The sequence below is a fragment of the Copidosoma floridanum genome, unplaced genomic scaffold, assembly GCF_036245765.1.
Source record: "Copidosoma floridanum isolate Cflo_tuat_1 unplaced genomic scaffold, Cflo_Japanese_pri ptg000010l, whole genome shotgun sequence".
NCBI classification, from domain to species: Eukaryota; Metazoa; Arthropoda; class Insecta; order Hymenoptera; family Encyrtidae; genus Copidosoma; species Copidosoma floridanum.
Window position 1 is genome coordinate 350,810 of NW_028321887.1, and position 12,541 is coordinate 363,350.

At 37.4% G+C, this 12,541-nt stretch overlaps 1 protein-coding gene across 5 annotated transcripts in view; it reads left to right on the forward strand.

Annotated features, from left to right (window-relative positions):
- Gpat4 (Glycerol-3-phosphate acyltransferase 4) overlaps positions 1-12,541 on the forward strand; it is a 310,118-nt gene that overhangs the window by 231,670 nt on the left and 65,907 nt on the right. The window lies entirely within an intron of this gene.

Here is a 12,541-nt window from a genome sequence, read left to right on the forward strand (position 1 = left end):
ATGTTGGACACTGTTTGTTTATTCAACTAAACTTGTTGCAGAAAGAACGGAGAGAATCGCTTAATATTTAAATTAATGCTTGGGTGAATAAACGACCGGTGTGCTACGGTACATCAACTAATACTTAAACAGAAATAACGTTGGCCGTTGTTATAACAATTTATAATAATATCATTAGTTTAATAGTATGATAATAATAATAGTAATTATAGTAATAGTAGTTATAATTATGAAAGTAAGGGTAATGGTACCAATAGAAGTACCTTGCCTTTCGCGAGTTCACATGATTAAACTTACGGGTAGTTTTGACTGATTACAATATTGCAAAGATAATTCCGAATTTCGGTAAAATTTTAGTTAATATGTTTTTCGCTTCTAGTCATTGGAGAGGAAGTCGGCGCGTGGTGCTCTGGGGATTTAAAATTCCGTTACTTATATTGGAGCAGCCGCATGGACTCATTCCCGACACATATGAGTCAAGGAAAGGGGAAAGGGCTATTGTTAATGATCAGCTCGGTTTTCCCGTTTTCTCTTACATTTTAAACAAGTTCAAAAATTTAGGCTGTTGCCGATGGTATATGAAAAAAATTCGGAAATGTAATAGAAAATAGGGTAGCTCGTGAGTTATGCATTTATAAAAACCAAATGAAAAGTTGATGTTGTTTTGGTAAGAGTGTAGTATGTATTATGATTTGTCCATACGTATTAACTCTACGTTATTCTAATTTTTAACATCGTATCAAGTTGTGCCAACATTTAGTATTGCACCCCAGTTCAGCTATTCCCAGTTGGACTTTTTGCCTCTATTAGTTTCTAAAGTTGTTTTGTTTCTCTGCATTGAAAAGTATTTTATTATCTTATTTGCTTTTCGTTTCCAGTCAGCATAGGCCAACGTGCGTTGGCATGAATCATAGTTGGTCGATGTGCTGCAGCTACGAATAGAGTTTGCAGGTGATTCATCTCTTTTCAGGTGCACGTTGGTTCCTGCTCGAAAGTACTTTCAAGTCAACACGGAAAATTCCGAAGAAACGAGCGGGGAAAAAAATTATTAGTAATTTTAGTTTACCGACGTTACACAGAACACAAGCTCTCATGAAGAGCAGCGGTGTTTTTCTATGTTTTATTTTGAGGAACAATACTTTAATAAGACTATCATGTAAACGAAGAAAAATATTTGCGACATTTGTTTTTGTTTTTAGCAGATTTGCATTACAAAAATTGTTAACTCCCGTGAGGAACGACAAATCCTATTGAATCGTATTATAAATTTTTAGTTATATTGTTAATGTTTCTTTGTTGCATAGGTTGATGGTAGGCAAATAAATTTTATCGAACTGACTTTTTGTTTAAATCTTTATTCATGTTATCGTTAAGACAAAATAAAAGTTGACGGGAACGTACAACAGAGCAGATGCGCGTGTCAGTACAGACAAGCTTGGAGTGAGTCTATATCCTACTTTCGAGCAGTGAGAGTACCCGATCAAGGCGCGCATAGGTATAGTCTCGCCATACGAACCTAACTATGTATGTTAGACCGGGCCAACGTGCTTCGACGCACTCTCGAATGTATCTATATATACGCATACGTTAACACTCCCTCTCGTTGAAGCACGGTACAATTGATGGACTGAGTAGCAGACGAAATCGTTAATAATGTTTATCAGAGAATCAAATGTAAAAGAAGTGGACAGCTTTATGAGCCTCTTGAACTTCAGCCTCGGACTTTCTCGAACTCGATCCCACGTCTGGAAGGAACTGGTCGATCAGTTTCCTAAACAAAAGGAATAGAAATGTTAGTTTTTATTATGGATTACTTCAGTGATTATTCATAATGGAGTTCGCCAATGATTTATGGAGTTCGAACGACAAGAGTTTTGTAAAGATGTTTGCAAGCTGCAGCCTCGACTTAACCCAATCAATATTAACTAACGAACGATCTATGCACTCTTTAACATAGTGCTCTCGAACCTCAGTCATGTGGCGTAATTTGTTTCCCCCTCCATTCTTAGTGGCTGATATAGCTGCTTGATTGTCACACCAGAGAGCCATAGAAGCCAGCGATCTGTTCAAAATTAAACTGATTAAATTATTTAATCCAAGAAGCTCCTGACAAGCCTCGCTCATAGCTACGTACTCAGTCTGACAGGTCGAAAGGGCAACGTAAGTTTGTTTGTGTGTTCGCCACGCAATTGGGTTTCCAAACAAACGAACAACATAACCACTGGTGGTCAACAATCCTTTGAAGTCGGCAAAGCTAGAGTCAGAGAAAGCTTTGAGCACGTCTGAGTTTAGTTTGAATGTGAGTGACACGTTTTTAGTGCCCTTCAAGTAGTGAAAGATTCTTTTGACCGTGCGCCAATCATCACTAGTAGGATTAATTTGATGTTGGCTCAAGACATTCACTGCCTAGGTGATGTCCAGACTAACAGTATTAGCGATATATAACAAACTTCCTATGGCTTCTTTGTACGAGGCGTCTAGCTTAGATACAGGCCAACTTATTTTTGAATCATCAGCTGATTCCTTACGATCCTTTAAAGGACCCCGCACCAACGCAATGGGATTTGGGGTCCCAATGAAACTTGAAGAAATTTTGATATGTTGTAGCTTATGATTTTCTGAATCAAAGTTTCCACAGGCGCAAGTCTTTTTAATGGACAGATTTTGAGTAAATAATGATTTAAGTCGTCTATTTCGGTAAGGTTTAGTTTGACATGCGACGCTGTTCAGTCAACACACGCGCCGCATTCGATATACAGTCAGATGAGAAGTAAGGGTTAAGTCACACACGTGCACTGCACACGGTACGATGTAGATTACAATAAGAAGGCATTAATAATTTCAGTAATAATATAAGTATAATATATACATCGTTAGATATATCCGTAGCTATAGGTAACTTCGTTTTGTTCACATATTGTATTTTCAGATTGTTTAGAATCTGTAAAGAGTTATTCTGTTGCAAAAGAATTTTACTCATTACAGACGATGTTTTATGAACGGCTTCCCAGCTGATTTATCCAATAAGCTCGACCTGATCAAAAGTACAAGTTATTCGCGCGGGAATCTTCGATAAAGTGTTTCTTTGCGATAAACACGGCCAATGACTGTTCTTGTGGCTTTTTTACCGGCGCCTGCGTTGACACTGCCGACAAGCTCGACTTACGGTCAAAAGTCAAAGTTTCCCGCGTAGGAATCTTCGATAAAGTGTTTCTTTGCAATAAACACGATCAATGACTGTTCTTGCAGTTTTTTTATCGGCACCCGAGCTGACACCGCCGCCAAGCTCGACATCTTGATTTATATATATATCTGTAGCTATTGGTTACTTCGTTTTTTTTGCGTATTGTATTTTAAGATTATTTAGAATCTGTAAAGAGTTACTCTGTCGCAAGACTAACTTTGAAATGACCATTGAAATGATTTTTAAATATTTATCACTTCTATTAACTTTTTTTTTGTAATGTGTTTTTCCCACAGTATGATTGAGCATCCTCTTCAATTGCAGGTACACAAATGCTCCTCGATGTCTTATTTATGTGCCTGCCGTTCCAAATCCGAGTCCTTTTATCATGTTCATTCCTAAATTATTCGATACACACAGCAAGATATTTTCAGATAAGTGTAAAACAATTTTTTCTCTTTCAATAAATCATACAGATAATCATCATTGCGAGGTACTTTGTGATTATATTTTGCATTAGGAGATGCTGGTCGGCGGAGAAGTATGAGTCAGATCACTGAAAAATCAAGAGTATGGGCAATTGATGACGAATCTTCATAACTCAATAACATCGTAACTTGGAAAAGTTCTTCTCAATGACAAAGAGCAGCTCCCAAGAGAATAGTATTTCTAATCATAATTCTAATCCTGATAAAGTAAGTGACAGTAATTAACTCTGTATCGCTATGTCCCTCAGAAAATCAATGATAAACAGTCGGAGGCTCTGTATCGTGCTTCCCTTTAAGACTTTTTTAGATTTGTTTTGAGACTTATTGAGATTTGTTTTGAGACTTTTTGAGACCTGCTTTGAGACTTTTTGAGATTTGCTTTGAGACTTAATGGGATTTGCTTTGAGACTTATTGAGATTTGTTTTGAGACTTTTTGAGATTTGTTTTGAGACTTTTTGAGATTTGCTTTGAGACTTTTTAAGACCTGTTTTCAGACTTTTTGAGATTTGTTTAATGAGACTTTTTGGGTTTTTTTTTGAGACTTTTTAAGACTTGTTTTCATACTTTTTGAGACCTGTTTTAAGACTTTTTGAGATTTGTTTTGAGACTTTTTGAGATCTACTTGGAGACTTATTGAGATTTGTTTTGGGACTTAATGGGATTTATTTTGAGACTTTTTGAGATTTGCTTTGAGACTTATTGAGATTTTTTTAAAGACTTTTTGAGATTTGTTTTAAGACTTTTTGAGATTCGTTTTGAGACTTTTTGAGATTTGTTTCAAGACCTATTGAGATTTGTTTTGAGACTTTTTGAGACTTTTTGAGATTTGCTTTGAGACTTAATGGGATTTGCTTTGAGACACTTGATTTGTCATCATAGGCGATCTTTGTGGGCTCAGGTTCGCAAAGCCAAACCTATCGAAAATTCTATCAATGTATTCGGTTTGTGAGACAATCATGGTTCCTTTTGTTCTATTTCTTTTAATGTTAATACCCAAAAAACTTCTCTAAAGTCTGTCATTTCGAACTCGTTTGTCAGTTTAGTTTTAACTTCTTTGAGCTTCAAACGATCGTTACTAGCTATTATCGTGTCATCAACATAAAGCAAAAGAACTAAGAATCTCTCATTGATACGCCAGGTAAACAAGCAAAGTTCCGACAAGTGTGATGTCTGTCCGATCTTCAGAGCTGCTTCTGTAAATCGCTCATTCCATTTCTTTGGACTGATTTTCAAACCGTAATGCGATCTGATTAATTTGCAAACATTACCTTTCTTGAATTCATTTGAATAATCAGTACCGTCCGGTATTTCCATGTATATATCATCAGTAATGTTTCCGTTCAAAAACGCAGTCTTCACATCGAGCTGACATGTTTCTAAATCGTACTGATTTATTATTACAAGTACCGCACGAACTAAAGCCAATCGCGACACTGGTGCATAAGTTTCGATCAGGTCATACACGTTTCTGTCCTTGAATCCCCTTATTACTAACCGAGCTTTAAATTTAATTTTCCCCTTCTTGATTAACCTTACGTTTAAGAATCCACCGCAAATCAATGACGTTCGGTCTTTGACCTTTTTCCGAGCTTAGTGGTCTTTTGACTATGGTCCAAACATTATTTTTGTCCATAGAATTCAGTTCCTGCCGAACGGCCTCATACCATCGATCTTAATCTCCAGAAGTCATAAATTCTTTGTATGATGTGGGCTCACAGCTTATTTGTGCCAAGAGAGCATAATAATTTTCACAATTTGATTCAAGTTCGATATTTACAAAATTCGAGTCACCCACTTCTGCTACAGGATTTTTCTCGGTCTACCTCGTATCGGGTTTACTCCCTCCGTTTTGAACAATTCTGTTTTATCCGGAGTTTATTTTTCAAATTCGATCAACCATTTATTTTTGTTTACGGGATTAAAAGAATCATCCCAGTTAGCGATCCCCGACTTTGTGTATACATCTCGATAAACCAAACGATATTAAAGCGAATATCGCGACTCTCGTAATATTTCCCTTCTTTTGGTTTTAGAAAAATATAACCCGTTCTTGTATATCCTATCAAAACTACTCTTCTCCCAATACATCCGAACTTAGGTCCTGTTTTCCTTTGAACTTGAATGTATGCGATCGAACCGAATCTCTTAATTTGATTCATATCGAAACTATAACCCGGAGCAAAAATTTCTAGAGGAGCGATCATATTGTTTGATGCATGGGAGGTTCTACTGTATGCATATACAGCTGTGCTCAGTGCAAGATCCCACATATTTTCTGGTAAACCAGAATCAAACATGAATGATCGAGTTTTGTCTTGGACAGTTTGATTAAATCGCTCTGATCCCCCATTAAGCTCAGGGGTATCAGGAGCTGCCAACTGTAATTCGGCTCCCAAGATATCTAAGACTTCTTACGTATGTTCACCGTTAAATTCTGTACCTTGGTCCGAACGTAGATACTAAACCTTGGCATCATAACCTAAAATATTACGAGCGGATTTCACAAACATTTCTAGATACTTGCCGGTTTCACTTTTAGATTTCATCGGGTATGCCATAGCTAGTCGCGAGAAGTTGTCGATAAAAACTGAGATAAATCTGTATCCTTTAGGATACGATTTTGGATTTATTACTCCCATTAAGTCCGAATGCATAATCTGTAATGGATTTGTGGCACGAGTTCGGACCGATCTAAAAGGTAGCGTAGTCATTTTCGAGATGTCACAAATTTCACAATCAAGTATCGAACTATCGACCATAGCATTCGCCAGACTTTTATTTTCAGGAAAACGTTTTTGAAAAGCTATCAAGTAAGAGAAAGAGGCCTGACATAATCTATAGTGCCAGAGCGGAGCTGCATTTGGTTTGGGGCTATTTTCCTACAGGAGTTCAGGACGAAAGAGGGTGCCTGAAATTTCTAATTCCTCATTTTGACTGATTTTGCGATCACATACAGTAGACTCACAATTTGGAATATCAGATTTCTCGCGATCACAGCTAACTGCAACGTTTGGACTATTTGAGCTTTCATTTAAAGTTTCGGGACTTATCTGTGTATTCAGATCCAGGCTTGCTGCGACCCGACGGGTCAAGTATCTCTGGTTCGAACCTTAGGCAGTCGATGTCAGACAACATAGTACTTCTTTCGTTAAAATCGGACTTATATCTCGCGATCTTGTATTTTTATTCATTTCTAAGTCGATTAACTAAAATGGCCGTTTGTATACCCCGGGTGATAATTGACTCGTTCGAGCCGGGTTCTAAAATATCTATTTTTTTATGATCCAAATAAACAGCAAAGCATTCATCAACAAATTTCCGAACGGATAATAAATTTTCAGCCAAATCTTTCGAACATATAACGTTTTGAAATCCTAACATTTTTTCGTTATTTGTGCCAACGATGTTCCCAACGCCAACGGTTGTCAAATTTGCGGTGGAGTCATTATTTGCACAATGGATCTCACCAAAGCAGTTATCATCGAACGTTTTGAACAGAATTTTCGATCTTGTTAGGTGCTCAGTGGCTCCTGTGTCGGCAATAAAACGAGCTACAGATCCATTAGATTTATAATTTTACGAACTTGTATTTACATAATCAGAGGATAAATAGGCAGACAAAGAGGATATGTCAGAATTTTTCTCACCTGAATTTTTTATGTTGTTTGATTGATTTGATTTCGACTGATCATTCTGTTTTTGTATTTTAGTGGGCTGATTTGATTTGTCGTTCGAACTCTCATTTTTACGTTTACGCGAACCCGCGAACGCGAACGCGGGCTTATTAAGGTTATTACTGTAGTTTTGACCTGAGCCTCGCCCTCGGCCAAAACCGCGACCTCTGCCTCGTCCATCTCTCGAACTGTTCTCCTCCGGTGTTTTCGGGTTGGACAATTTCGACCAATATAGGTAACGAACTTCTTACAGCCGAAGCAGAACTTGATTTTAGTGCCCTTGTAAGGGCAGGCCGTGATGTCACGGAAATGGCCGCCACATCCAGAGCAGCTATCGAAGCGTTGGTGTAAGCTTGCAATATTGGCTTGTGCCATGGGATTTGACGATCTTTTTTGAGCTTCCTGTTCAATGATAGATTCCTTGAGATTATCACAAGATAGACCCTTTCCGTGGGTGCTTCTGCATAAAAAATCTAGGAATTAAACTTGAGGAACCGCGAGCATAATTGATTCATAAAACATGTCTCTTTTTTCGTTCTTACCGAAAGGTTAACGATTTTCAATACAATCATACTGTCAAACCAGCTCTTCGAACCGATCCCAATAATTCGATGCAGTTTCAAAAATCCAACAATAGCCAATAACCCAGTAATACGAGGCATGTTACGCTCTACACGGTTTGAGTAAGTTTTATCAACCTCCGAGCGAAAAAGACTCTTATCGATCAACGAACGTTTTTTTTTTCTACAATCTGCCCGGGCGAGGCTTGATTTACCGAACCGGACATGTTAATCTCATCAACCGCTTTGTTGAAAACAACAGGTAATTTTCGGTTTGCATTTTCAATGATGCCGGAAACTACTCAAAATTCATCCGCTGTCATTCCTGATTCTAATCCTGAAAATGGAAAGTAATTCATAAGGAAGAAAGCAGAAAAAGAAAAAAGTTTTGGTTGGCCAAGGATATATCTGTATAGGTTTTTTTTTTTTTTTTTCTTATCTTTCCGAGAAACCGACGCGTGCGGACAGGCACGAACGCAATGCATGCCCACACACACAGGCAGCACGCGTCTCCTCAATGCATGAACACAATACAGACAGAATACGCTTGTGTTATCTACAAATTTTACATTGAAATTTCGAAGTGGTTGACCACAAAATAAAATTTACGGAAACACAAACAATACAACGAACCTAGTTTGTTAATCGCTCCGCACTGTGTCTGCAGAACGATTTTATCATTCTCTTCGGAAATGTTTACGACTTCGTCCTTATTTACTTCACTCATGTTGAACGTTGTGTCGACGTATTTGATGAATATGTCGAATGTACAATTGTCTGAAGGAGAGAAAAGTATGTCAACAACGTTCAACAGGTAATTCACAGGCGCCTGCACCAGAGATGAGTAGAGAGATTGCTAACGCCAATGCTACGATGCGAGACGACTTTTTGACACTGATCGGAGCGCCCCGCCGCGGCCAGCCGTCGAACCGGGCGCACATCTCAGTACTCTTATCGGACAGCGTGCGCCTACGAGAAGAGGAGTGGATTCGCGTGGAAATGGTCATATAGGCGCACATTTTGGAGAGACGTGGAAGGGGTATATCGAATGTGTGTCTACGAGAAGAGGAGTGGAAATGTTGACTATAGCTACACATCTGAACGCACAGCCAAAGCAAGCGATGACACGAGTTTTTCTCTTTTGACTGCAACCGAGTAGATCGTATATATATATATATTAAACTGATTTTTGCTCTCGCTCTTTTTTCTTTTTCCCCTACTTTTAATACTTATTTTGAAATTCAGTATTATTTTGAAAAAATGTTCAGCTATTTTTCTAAGGATGGCAGTTCAGTTATAATCCCTAATTTATTATTTTTCCTAATAATTGTTATGAACTGTAGGACAAGCTCCGAAGGTTATTAATGAATATAAGTGGCTTTTAGATTTTGAAGGACCGAAGTTTCGGTAGCTAAGTTGCTTGATGCTTATACCACCGCTCGAATTATTTTGCTATCACGGGATCGATTCCAACTTTCTGTAGATTTTTTTTTTTTAAATGCAGTTCATCGTTCAGGTTAAATTTCTTTTATTTACGTTTTAATTAAATTTATAAAAAATGTTGTCAAATGTTTTTTTTTTTTTTTTTTTTGATACGTTGAAATAAATATATTTTTTATACTAAATCTATTCAATAATTAAATAAGTTGATACTTCTCGTTGTCAAGGCCATTTCGCAATTTCATAATAATACAATAAATTTTTTAAGTTGTAAGTATAATTTATACATCTTAAAACTCACAAGAAATTATAAACATCTGATATATTAAGAGAGAGAAAATCCGAAGGCACAAGAAAACTTATACAAAACTGCCTAAACATTTTGATTTGCGTCTTTTGTTGTAAAATGTAAAAAATCACATCAGCGCCCATCTACTGCAATTACTGCAGGTTGAAATTTTAATCGGTAAAAACATGCAATTAACAAATAAGAAAACAAATCCGACGGCACAAGAAAACTTCCTTTTATTACAATGGCATCAAATTTGATTATTACCAGCGAAATTCTTACGTTCCTCACAATTTATACGTTATGGTAACAACTACTTGTTATTTAATTAAATAATTTATAGTGAGTGTGTGTGTGTTTTTTTTAAGGAAATATAGAAGCTGCTCTGATCAACAATTTTTTATACGATGATTAATTATCCATGAAAATCATTTAAAATACGTAATAACCAAAAAACACCGCTCTTAACGCTTTAATTTAAAAAATAAAATCTTTATTATTCTGCATCACCCTGATAAGTTACAGTTTCTTTTTTTATTAACAACTTAATAATATATTTTGAGAAATTCGTTATGCCTTAGAAACATGCCAAATTTTTTTTTTAAATTATTGTTTATTAACTCTTACATTAGATGTTAATAATTTCTTGTGAGTTTTAAGATGTAAAAATTATACTTACATCTTAAGAAATTTATTTTATTATTATGAAATTACGAAATGGCCTTGCCAACGAGAAGTATCAACTTATTTAATTATTGAATAGATTTAGTATAAAAAATATATTTATTTCAACGTATCAAAAAAAAAAAAAAAAAAAACATTTGACAACATTTTTTATAAATTTAATTAAAACGTAAATAAAAGAAATTTAACCTGAACGATGAACTGCATTTAAAAAAAAAAAATCTACAGAAAGTTGGAATCGATCCCGTGATAGCAAAATAATTCGAGCGGTGGTATAAGCATCAAGCAACTTAGCTACCGAAACTTCGGTCCTTCAAAATCTAAAAGCCACTTATATTCATTAATAACCTTCGGAGCTTGTCCTACAGTTCATAACAATTATTAGGAAAAATAATAAATTAGGGATTATAACTGAACTGCCATCCTTAGAAAAATAGCTGAACATTTTTTCAAAATAATACTGAATTTCAAAATAAGTATTAAAAGTAGGGGAAAAAGAAAAAAGAGCGAGAGCAAAAATCAGTTTAATATATATATATACGATCTACTCGGTTGCAGTCAAAAGAGAAAAACTCGTGTCATCGCTTGCTTTGGCTGTGCGTTCAGATGTGTAGCTATAGTCAACATTTCCACTCCTCTTCTCGTAGACACACATTCGATATACCCCTTCCACGTCTCTCCAAAATGTGCGCCTATATGACCATTTCCACGCGAATCCACTCCTCTTCTCGTAGGCGCACGCTGTCCGATAAGAGTACTGAGATGTGCGCCCGGTTCGACGGCTGGCCGCGGCGGGGCGCTCCGATCAGTGTCAAAAAGTCGTCTCGCATCGTAGCATTGGCGTTAGCAATCTCTCTACTCATCTCTGCCTGCACATGCTCACACACGTGCGTATGTATCTGTTACTCGAAAAAATTTCGAAGTAGTATTTTGTGTGATACACGCACGCAGGAGTGCACGAGAGGGGAAAAAAATGCGTCACCGTACTCAAGCACACGCGGAAAAATTCTTGTTCGCCGCACTCATGCATGTTCAACTTGGGCGCGAGCTCCCATTTGCAGTAAAAAAAAGTGAAAACCACGTCACCGTACTCAAGCGCACGCGGAAAACTCCCATTAGACTTATACACTCTGTGTAACGAGAGAGAGAGACATGCCTCGGACGAATGCTGCGTCGTGCACGTGTGTGGCGCGAGCGCCCGGCGAAATTTCTGAGAAGAGGCCTGGACGAAAATAAGTAAGTAGGCAAATGAACAACGAACGAAGCCTTGTAATCTTGCCGGAAATGAATCGCAGCAGACTTACCTCGATCATTTGTGGCCCTTTCGGCCAGTTCTGCTGTCTGTGCCTCCTGGTGCTTGCGGATAGGCCCGTCATTGACCTCTTCCTCGGTCGGCTGGTTGGCAGTAGCCGACGCCTCCTCATTCTCGTTTAGAAACTTTATCTTGATGGTCGCTTCCTGCTGCTGCTCCTCAGTCATTTTTGTTCACATTCACGGACAAGAAAACAATGAACAACCGAACGAGCAAGCACACACGAGATAATAAAAAAAACAACCAAAAGTCCTGCCACCGAAGAAAAACGCGCAGCGGAAGCGTTACTGCAGGCACACAACCTGTTAATGTTTCTTTGTTGCATAGGTTGATGGTAGGCAAATAAATTTTATCGAACTGACTTTTTGTTTTAATGTTTATTCACGTTATAGTTAAGACAAAATAAAAGTTGACGGGAACTTACAACAGAGTAGATGCGCGTGTTTGTATAGACAAGCTTGGAGTGAGTGTATATCGTACTTTAGAGCAGCGAGAGTACCAGATCAAGGTACACATAGGTATAGTCTCGCCATACGAACCTAACTACATATGTCAGACCGGGCCAATGTGCTTCGACGCACTCTCGAATGTGTCTATGTATACGCCTACGTTAACGTATATAAATTCATTTTAAGGTTTATTCACGCTATTTTGGGTTAGAAACAAGTTATTTATGTTAGGAAATGAGAATTTTTTGTACTGCAGGATTTTGATTGTTTGAAGTATCCATTCCAGACTCAAAGTACTTTCTGAAAGTACGAAATTATGAATGCATACGCAAAGCAGCATTTTGCGCTCTCGGCATAAAAAGCGTTGTATGCAACGTAGTACATATGTACAACAAACGTGAACTTTCAACATCCATATCATAAAAACTTATATTTTGATTCCTGGGAATAATAATAAAAA